This window comes from Falco punctatus (genome assembly GCF_963210335.1).
Source record: "Falco punctatus genome assembly, chromosome: 9".
Lineage (NCBI taxonomy): Eukaryota > Metazoa > Chordata > Aves > Falconiformes > Falconidae > Falco > Falco punctatus.
In genome coordinates this window covers 7,339,556-7,350,945 of record NC_137589.1, presented here as the reverse complement: position 1 = coordinate 7,350,945, position 11,390 = coordinate 7,339,556, and positions in this window count along the sequence as shown.

Below are 11,390 nucleotides of genomic sequence, written 5' to 3'. Positions count from 1 at the left end.
GTTTTTTTTTTTTTTTAAAAAAAAGAAGAAAACAAAAGAAAAGTGTCTTCAGTAGCTAAGAAAACAAAGGTTAAATGTCTGACACTTGAAAACAAGGTCATTTCTGGGACAGCCAGTGCTACATATACGAACCTAGCGGCATTTAGACTTGTCAAAACTGGCTTTATGCAACACAGTACATGGGCAACTTCAAGCAGACGCAGGCTCTTTTGTTTACATCTAGAGATGTGGGGTTAGCCACATAGTCATGCTCAGTGAATTCTTAACTACTATGCTGACTACCACCGATGACATTTTTGAGGGACTTTTTTTCCCCATAAGACCTTTGTCTTATTTCAAAGGAGTTGAAAACATCCCATTTCTTTCAGTTTTGGATCACTTCATCTCCATGTTCAGCATCTAAACAGAAACCTATTCACTTGCACTTATGTGCAACTTTCTCTTGTACGAGAAGAAAAAGTACTCAGTATTTGCTCATTAAACTCTCATCTAAAGAGGACAGAGTCCATCTCCCATCACCAGCACCCTGAGCCATCTAGAACTGGGATCAACGTAAGAATTGCCAATGGAAAGAAAACAAGCTGGATGACCAAAGTTTCTATAATGAATTTACAGGTTTCTACAACCTTTTCTTCTATAAAGAAGGTTTAAATCCTAATGAAATTAGAAGAACGAAGAAACCACAACAGGATAATTTCTTCTTTTGTCTTTGACCCAGAACACACACATAATCTAGTACTTTTGGTTGGCAAGATAACAAGCTGAATGCTTCAAATTTGAAAATTATTTATGACACTCCTTGAAGGGGAAGGAGTCAGGCACGAGAACCTGTGCTACCCAGTATTACTGGTAATAAACCTTAACATGATTCTTTTCTTCAGATGCAAGTAGTTTAACCTAGCCCTAATTATAGTAAAAATTAAATAGCATCAACACAAATAGTTTGGGTACTCTTTCTTTTTTTAAAAGGAAAACCCCCAACATTAAGAAAAAGTAGAACAATAATTATACACACTTCAAAAGGTATTATGTTAATGTCTAACCCATTAACTACCTCTTATTTTTTGTTTTATTTTAGATACATTAATATTATTCCTTTCCTACAGAACAGGGAGGATGGTGAAGTGACAAGACTGATTTGAACCTCTTGAATGAGTGAACCTGTACTGCATCAATAAGGTCATGATATAGGTCACTAGCAACATCATTTTCTCTAGGCTGGCAATAAGATCTCAGATGTGACATATGACTTCACTGTCACAAGATGTTAATTATCCCCACTGAGGTAATATGCAGGCAAACACAGAGAAGTGCACGTTCTCTTTTGATTTATTAGAAACTGTATTAATTTACAAGAATAAACACAGAACTCATTAATTTCAAATAATGCAATTCAGCTACACTGAATTACACCTGTTCCTTAGGTCCACCACTGAACAGAAAGGCATCAGGTATAATAAAAACCTGAAAAGGATTAAAACACTGAGTCAGGCCAGGGACTATTGCCTTTTTTATTTAACGCAGGCATTGTCTATTACAAGTAATTTTCTGAAGGCTATTGCTCTTGCATAATATGCTGTATGAACATGCAGAGGGTGGGGTCCCAACAGCCTAATTCTTTTAATTCACTGAAGTGGAAACAGTCAAGAACAAATGGAAAGCAGAGATCAATTGCTCCCACTGGCGATGTCACCAATTATGAATTTTGTGGAATTAAAATGAATTTACCATCTTGGCTGTGTTATTATGGTTACATTGTGTAACATTATGAAAAGCACATTCATCTCATATATAAAATTAGCTGAAATAAATGTATGATTTTTCTCCTTTTGAAATACTGTACATGGTAATGATCCTCGATCTGTTCTAGCGAGATGTCTCAGGCTCACTTTTTAACTAGTCACAAAGCAGCTGCCAGCAGCATCAGGAAGCAAATGCAGCACAAAAAAAGGTAAAATTCATTTAGCCACACATCAGCAACATCTGGTACCATCTCTGATAGCCACTGAGGAATCTGACAGTCTCATTCTCCCACACTAGTGTACCTCCAAAGGTGAATTGCATTGCCTTCAGAGGGTTTGCTTCCAATATATAACGGTAAAAGGCACATGAGTTTGGTCTTCAGCTGTAAAAGCAGGCTATATAACTCAGTGATCTAAGTATCAAGTAAGCAGCACCGCCCTGCAGAGAGCAAAAGTCCAAATGGGAAAAGCAAACATTTTGTTATTCTTTATCCAACCAAGTTCATACCCTAACGCTGCAGAGTAACAACCAGAGCACGAGTGACTGCAGCTGATGGCTAGAGACATGGCAATCTCCATTGTGTAACAAGGGCTTACAGTATGGGATACAGAGTAGTGGTTTTAACCATTCCAAGGAAATTCAACAATACTTATTCGCCACAGCTTCTAGACTGCTTTAGTGTAATTTCTTCTTTGGGGTTTGTGGAAAGAAAAAAATGCTTTTTAGAGACAACTGCCACTCAAAATTTGCAAAGTTTGTGTTTGAAAATGAAACAAAGGGAAAGTAAATATTGAATCACATTTAATGAGATTTGGAAATATAAGTCAGAAAACAGATATGACTGTTTTGCAAACTAACATGGAAAAAAGGCTTACCTGCATCACTAGCTCCTAGCAGGGAAGCGATTGCTATGGCACACTGCAGGCAGTTTAAGTCACAAGGGTCTCTCTCTCATTATGTTGATGCCAGGCACATACTAGACTTATTAAGAAACAGCATTACAAAGGGAACAGAATCTGGAACAGACAGAAGGTCTACAGAACTAGATTCAAACAGAAACTGAAATTCCTAATAGCATGAGTGAAGGAAAGCAATTTCAACAAACCAGAAGGAAGATTTTACACAGTGGAAAGAGAGGTTGCAGCAGGTGAAATGTCGCAGAGGAAACCCACACGATCAGGACAACAGCACACAATGACACCTTGCAGTCTGGACTGCAAAGAAAAGCACATAGGATTTGGTTAGAAAAGTGGCTTTTATCCAGCCTGCTAACACAGCACTTAAGTGAAGGTGACTGTACTATCTGCTGAAGTACCAGAGTTCAGTAAATTATTTCAGATATACTGAATTCATTGGTGGGCATGCAGCAGCACCAAAAATCTACTTCCCATAAATGGCATTTCATTCTAACGGGTAAAGTACAGATAGTGCTCAAATACAGTTACAGCTAGTATTTTATCACAAATGACAGGCGAGACATGGAAAGGAACGTTTCAGCTTGGATCACATCTACCTCGAGATCATGTTTACTTGGACTCTTTCACACCACAGCTTAAGGACAGAAGTCTCCTGTGAACAAGCTTTTTTGCAAGACTGAGGTTCCTCCTTTTCACTTTTATTCTTATTATTTATATTACAATAAGAACAGAGAATCAAATTCTATCAAGCTGAACGCATGCTGGGACAGAATTCTAGCCAAGAGCTGAAAACCTTAATACAGCAATTACACAAGGAGTAGGAAGAAACAGGTGACAAAATATATGTCAAGAGAAGAAATAACTGGTTCAGGGCCCAGATCAAAAGAATGAGGGAAACAATTGTACAGCCTACAGCCCACTTGACTCTGTTACCTTCTGCTCCTAAACTGAAGTCAGGAATATCTCTGAAGAAATACCGAACCATGCAAAGAAATTATGTGAACTTTTCCTAATCTGTATTAACCAGCCATACTGCGAATAATAATAATAATATTCTTAAGGAACTGAGAGTAATTGTCTGTTGAGTATAAATATGAACTGCCCTCTCCTGGACAGAACCGGAACATTCAGACATCTCATTAACCCCGTTTCACATCTACACACTCCAGAAAACATTAACACTGTTTTAAGCACCTGGAAATTCTCTGGGGGTGGACACCGAATTCTTGAAAGAGCACCCAAAATTAAAGGTGTCTCTATGTGAAATCTAATGTCAGGGTTTGTGCTCTCTTTAATCTGATACAAGACTTTGTCAGGCAATAGTGATCAGTTCATGGTAATACACAATAACTGCTTTTGAGCTATAAGCTTCAAGCAAGTGATGGACTGTCACAGATCCAAGACTTACTAAATCTTGAAACAGCAACAACACACACACCTCCCAACACAAACCCCAACTAAACACACCCACTGCTGCCACTTCCAGCAAAATGGGGGGACAAAACATTTGGGAAAACCCTGCTACAGAACAACTCGCTCACCTTCGTTTTCCCAATAGCAATATTGTACAAAACAAATAAGGAGGCTATGCAAAGGATATTTAGAAATAACCTGCAACAAGGCCAAATCCAGCAAGCTGCTGAGTAAGTACCTCCCATGAGGTGCCGAGTGCCCCTGACTCCTGCTTGAAGTTATATCGCAGAAGCCTTGACATATTCGGACGCGTGGAGGACACCCATTATTTTAGCCATTTGAAAGGAAGCCTGATTGATATAAGACACCCACAGGGGCAGTAGAAGATGGCTGCAGTCTGCGCAGTGACATAGGAAGGTCAGAAGGAGGAGGCAGAGGGACTACGCCATGTCAGATTTAAAAAATAAATACCCCCTCCCCCTCCTAGAGCTTTGGAAATTACCTACATATCATTTTGTCAAATGGTTTCTGTGGTGATACAGGCCAACATAATAGTTGTGGCAGCAGCCCTGAGTGGGACAGGGTGGCAGGGGGGATGCACACGCGCAAAAGAGATAGCTTGCTTCTTCCGATACATGGTTCCTGAGCCTGCAGCAGCCAAATGCTGTACTTGGGACCACAATAACAGCTTTTTTTTTCTGCTATATTTAAAAAATATTAAGCACCTTCGTTCAATTAAGAATTTTTTTAACACACAAATACCCTATTAGACCCTATTAGTACCATATAGTTCACCAGATGTATGGAGTGAAAGAAGCATTGCATCCCACTAGTTAGTAAACATACCTAAAGATATATTTTTCACTGTGGTTTAAGAGGGTGAAGACGGGTAAATTACAGAAACAATTCTATAATATACATTTTCTGCCTAGAAAACCTAGTTTCAGAGTCAGTATTTCTAGAAATGTAAGTACTGAAACTGCACTTTAGTTGTCAGTAAATTCATTATCACATTAACCAGGTCTAAATTATTAAACCTTAATGATGTAGGTTCTCAAAATGCATTGGGCTTTATTTTCCCACACAGAATCAATGTTAAACATTAGCAGTATAAATTAAGTAATACTTTACCATGGCATGCTGCTGCTTTGAATTGAGTTACCCTAGGAAGATGTATATTCATGGCTACAGGCTCTCTTTGGCCGCCTAGCAAGGATGATATAGTTTATTGTAACAAATGAGCAGTCGACCTGTAATGACTTAAATGATGTATACATTTTTGCCAGTGAAAATGTACCAGTGAGGACCTTTCTGCTTAAGGGAATGAGAAGAAAACAGGAGCGTGTACTATAAACATAATTTCCATTAAAGCCTAGGGGAGCATCTCCCTTTACACAGTTTATAAGCATGGCGCATATCACAAAACATTTTAGGATAGTTAAATTAATAGAATATAGACTCAGGCAAATTCGAGAAGGGTAATTTTTTAAAAACAGTATTTTGGCTTTAATCCTGCGCTGCTAGCTTTTTTTTTTTTTTTTGTGGCCTTCAATCTGAACTGTGTAAAAGACAAGTTAGGAGACTATAATGTCATTATCTTGATACAATTTATGGGTCCTTAAAAAAGGAAAGTATTTATATTGCAAAGTCATCATAACTATTGTCACATATTATTGCTGGGCTTCAATTTCTTCCATTGCTATTTCTTTTACTCACCCAGGGGGCTTTAAAATTGCAATGAGTAGTTTATCTGATAGTCTAAAGGTTATAGCAGTCCACGCTTTGCAGTGATATTTGAATTAGAGAAAGCAAGGTAAAATATACATCTTACATTGCTTTTCCAAGATGCCTAAAATCAGACTGAATAGCCATGGATACTACCTTGTCAAAGTCATCGGCAACTATCACCAACCCACAGTAACAGGCTGAGAAGAACAAATTAAAGCCTGTGATAATCCAGGCCATTTGTTACACATGCCTTAACGGAGCCGCCATACCCAAAGACTATCTCACCTCATTTGGAAGTGCAAAATGAATGCTGATTCTGCCCAGATACAGAATCAGAGACTACTGAACTGAAAAAAAAGGTATGTGATAAATGTAGAGGTGAGAGACTGCACAGTCAGTGTGACAGAGAGCCGCTTTCTCCTCCACTGTTTGAAATACTATGAGGTAAAAGAAATATTTCCTCTAACTATCGTGAGGTATAGGAGACAATTTACCTGAGACCGATGACAAATCTTAGGCCTGACCCAGGAGGTAAAGAGAAAGGAGGAGACAAACTTACTAATGTTAGCAGCATGACACAGTCCCATGAATAGCACATGGTGATCCAGATGTCTCCTACCTCTGACAATACTCAGGCAATCCAATTTTCTCTCGCACTTCAGTAGTAACTAGCAAGATTTTGCTGAAAAGTCATTGTGTAAGCAACATCTTTCAACACTGAAAAGGCAGCTTATCTCCCACACCCCTGTCAGTGTCAAGAATAGATACACAGGCCAAGTTCCATCCCCATTCCATTTGGGGACAGAACCACCAATGCCAGTTGGACCAGTCAGCGCATAAAGAGGATCACACCACTGCTTTACAGTGGCATACAGTACTCTTTTCTCCTGCTGGGACTGCATGTGTGATGGACCTTTGAATGTAACACTACTATTCCTAACCACATTGACCAGGTAGGTCAATGGAAAAGATGCACCCCAGCCTTTCCAGAGAGCAAAACACTGTCAACATAATGCAGCAAGTTAGGCATTCACACAGTGGTTTAAGGCAAAACCACCAGACAACCACACATGTTAAAAAAACCCAAAAAACCCACAAAACAACCAACAACCAAATCACCCAAGCAAAAAAAAAAAAAAAAACACGCCACACAAAAAAAAAACCCACAACCCAACCTAAAACCCAGGAAGATCTGGGAAGGCAAAAGGAAGATAAAACTGCATCTTCAGCTACTATATAAAATGTTTCTACCTCCTCCGCAAATCTCATATTTGCATTCACATATACTGAAATTACTTACGGGTAACCAATATTTTATGAATGTGACTCAATGCCTTTAAGTCATTTCACACCTGGTTTCCCCTTTCTATCCATTGGCAAAGCTAAAAATGCAACTGATAATTAGAAGCAGCGATATGAGATTTGACCTCAGCTATCATTCGTATTGAACAGTTGATAACACATTAGAAAAAAACCACAAAAAACAACAAACCACCAACAAACCACTTTACTGTGTCACTGGTGAGTTTTGCTCTCTCATTCTTCAGTTTTCCCATCGTGCAAAAGTTCAGATTCACCTTTTGTTTTGTAACAGGTTCATTTTGACTAGAGATCAATTTTCACACATTTTATTGGTCTAAAGGTAAGCAATTCCTAAAAAGCCGACAGTGAAACATAGACTAGTTTCAACAGTCTTATCCTGCCTGCAATAAAAGATTACACTTTATGGTATCCCCAGCTGGCTTCTAAGGGCTCAGATTTACGAGTCTCTCTTGAAAAGTTTGATTAGGTAGCAATGCTGGCTTATGAGAAGAGGGGCATTAACTCTCAAAACTAAGGTATCCACAAACATCTTGGCATACGCCACCAGACACTGCCGGCATATGTCGAGTACGTCCAGAAATGCTTCCACAATACTGTCTCTTTGTGTCTGTACCTCTGCTATAGCATCTCCTAAAAATTAGCATGTAATAGTTTCAGCTTGAGCCGAGTGCTTTCTCATTCACGTATCATCAGAAACTGATCAAATCAAAGGCTGGTTTCAGTAACACTTGTCCTCAAGAAACTGGCTTAACAGAATTATGAATCAAGCCAATTCTACATTAAAATACTTGAGAAAGAAAAGAAAATTGTACAGTGCTTTAAGAGCCTTCCACTAACAACTAACACATGTTGTACTAAAAACGTACTGTTTGAGCTGTAGAAACTACCATAGTAATAATTGTGGTCAGTAAGACACAAAATATAACTAAACCTAGATTTCCATTTAAATAGTGTGCTTACAGCTGAAATTATTTGTATTTATGCATTTCCTCTTGGGTTTCATTCCTGACACAGGGGATCTTTAGCTCCTGTAACCCTAATGCAGCATTTTTATACAACAGCAATTCAGGTACACACCGTAGTTTAGAACACATTTCTTCCCCGTGGGAATGAGTTTTCCACTCACATAACTTTAAGGACATAGAGTACTATTGCCAGCAAAATAGTAATAAAGCCCTTCCTTGACTCATTTGGTTCAACTTCTCATTGGTTAAACCACAGCTTTCAAGTCTATCTGTTCCACTTGTTTAGTAAACCCAAAAAATGCAGCAAATTGCTTCCCTGCTCCTTCTATTCGACTGCTATTTGGAGGACCTCAGAAAGGGTCTGTTTCCAGTTTCATATTAAAAGCGCTCCATCAGTGCCAGCACCACGACCAGGAACAGCAGAATTAGGCTGTGCATCTCTTGAGTGTTTTTAGGTACTGCAGCAACGTAACAACAGCACGTCTGGGTTTGAAGGTGTAATGTTACCATCTATTTACACAACCTCTAATAAACAGCAGCTTTGTGTTTCCTGTGAAAAGGAAATTCACCTAAAGAATGAAAAAGGGGTTTAATCTATCTATAAAGAATACCAAAGGCTCCAAAACTTTGCTATGGTGAGGCCACATCTGGACAGAGAATGCACATGTATGCCACTGAGAGGGATAAATTCAGAGTAAACAAAACCTAAACACACCAGATGTTAGGCCACTCATCTCTAACACTACTACCCCCCCCCCCCCCCCCCCGCCACATATTCCAAAGAAATTAACCAATAAATCCAGTTTTAAACACTTTACGTATAACAATATTATTGACTTCTATAAGGGCCATCTCTCAGGGTCTCCAGCATAAAGCCAGAATCCTTTTATATGCCAGTAAAACCAGAAAGAGCATATTGATACTAACCAACTGACCACTTCATAAAGTTAGCACACACTTCAGGAAGCCATGGGTTCAGAAAGAGGTACTCCAGAAACATCAGGGCAACCACAGCAAGAAGCTATAGTCACTGCACACTGACCACCCTGCCGGTGGGCATCCCAGGGCATGAGATACTGACGGGAGGACAGTGAAACACCTGAGACACTGGAAAACACAGGAGTTGTGTTTGGCTGGCTCAGCTTTTACACCGCTTGCAGTCTGGATGAATTCACTGTACACATGGAAGCTGAACTGCTGTAGTGCAGACATCAGCAAGAGCAACGTAACGTGCAAGCGTACAAAAGGTGTCAGAGCTGAAGACAGCGGGAGGTTTGGATAGTTGGAACACTCCAAAGTGGGAAACGTGAATGATGCGATAGGCCAGATAAGCGAATGCAAAACCTCCAAACCTGTTTGTCCTTGCATTGTTACATTACAGTGTTTTCCTGGTTTCAGCTGGTATAGAGTTTAGCAGCTGGTGCAGTGCTGTGTTTGGGATTTTGTGTGAGAACAATGTTGATAGCTTGCTGATGTTTTCAGTTGTTGCTGGGTAATGCTTATTTTTTCACCTTCTCAGGCCCTGTTAGCGAGAGGACTGGAGGGGCACAAGAAACTGGGAGGGCGCACAGCCAGGACAGGTGACCTGAACTAACCAAAAGGATATTCCACACCTTATGATGCCATGTTGAATATATAAACTGGAAATAAGGAAGGAAGGGGGATGCATTTGGGATTACAGTGTTTGTCTTCCCAAGTAATCATTATGCAGGATAGTACCCTGCTTTCCTGGAAATGGCTGAACACCTGCCTGCCGATGGGAAGTAGTGAATTAATTCCTTGCTTTTCATTTTCTTGCGTGTGCAGCCTTCACTTTACCCATAAAACTGTCTTTATCCCAACCCATGATTTCTCTCACTTTTTCTCTTCTGATTCTCTCCCCCATGCCACTGTGGGGGGAGTGAGTGAGCGGCTGTGTGGGGCTTAGTCACTGTCCAGGGTCAAACCATGACAAGTGTATTTCAGAGTTCCCACTTTCAACTATCAAACCCCAGACACTTACAGTAATTACTGAACTTATAATATTAAATTGAACATTTCCTCCTTATTTAAAATAAGAAAGTTTGGTGTTTGGTGAAACTGTGTGCTTTTTTTAATGGACATTTCATTATGTGGCTATAGGACAAGCTTCAGATCTTAACATAAGAAAGTATAAACCTATTAACATAGTCATAATTAGTAGTTCCTACTCTGAACCCCACCGTTACATGCAAGGTGCAGTGCTAAAATGTAGCAGGTTTTTTAGGTGACTCTGAGCCAAGCAGAATCTCATTAGGGACCTCTTCAAAGATCGGCTCCTCTGAACGTAAAATGAAATTATCCTGTATGTTTTGGCTACTCACAGCAGCACCTTTACATTATGTATGGTTCTCGATTGCTCTTAGTGTGGGTAAATTGCAGAGCACACTATTAGGGATTTTCACTTTTATGCGAAGGATGAGAATTTATTGCTGTTTTTATGCTAACACATTGGTGTTCTGAGTATTTATAACATATTGTTGCATTTGTTATTAATAGAGCAGTGTACTGGGGAGGGAGTAAGAATCAATAAAACTCTCTCACATCTGCATTTATAGTATTTAAAAACAAGATAGAACATACATAGTCTAAAGGGTTTACCTGGGGAGATGTGTTTCCTGAGAAATTTCATTGTTCTACACCTTGGCAGGGGTTGGATAACGTATCATTGGAATGTGATGGTAAATAAAAGAAATTGGGAAGCATTATTTTCTATGGAAAACGCAAAGACTGGAAGCTAAGACCCCAAGTTCTGTCCTACATCATTTATACGCTACGTGAGATGCTATGGGCCAATTTTTAAGTGCATTTAACTGCCTAAAGACGGTACTTCATGGGATTCCCAAAGGAGCCTCACCCTCAGCAACCTCAAATGTCTCTCTGCTCACAAAAATAGCTACACCACAGACTGAAGCCACAAGCAGTTTGAGGAGCTCTGAGAGGCAGTACGTTTCAAGCAGGTCTAATATAAGATCTCAGGGGGTGCAGAACACGATTCCTAGGCAGCCTGTGTGGGATGCATAGCTATGGGGGTGTTTAAGTGGAGAAAAGGATGTAGGAACCCACTGCTCTGACTAGCTCTGAATTTTCCCAATTTCCACACCAAACTTCCCTTTTGTTACTTGCAGGGGTCTCTGATATCTGTGCTCTACCTACTCTGATAAGGCCAGAACTAGCCTCTCCTGAGGTCTGTATATACCAGGAATTCCACACCATCACCAGGACAGAGACCATTTGCTCACACATCCTACTGGGTTGTCCATCCCCACCTTCCTACCAAACT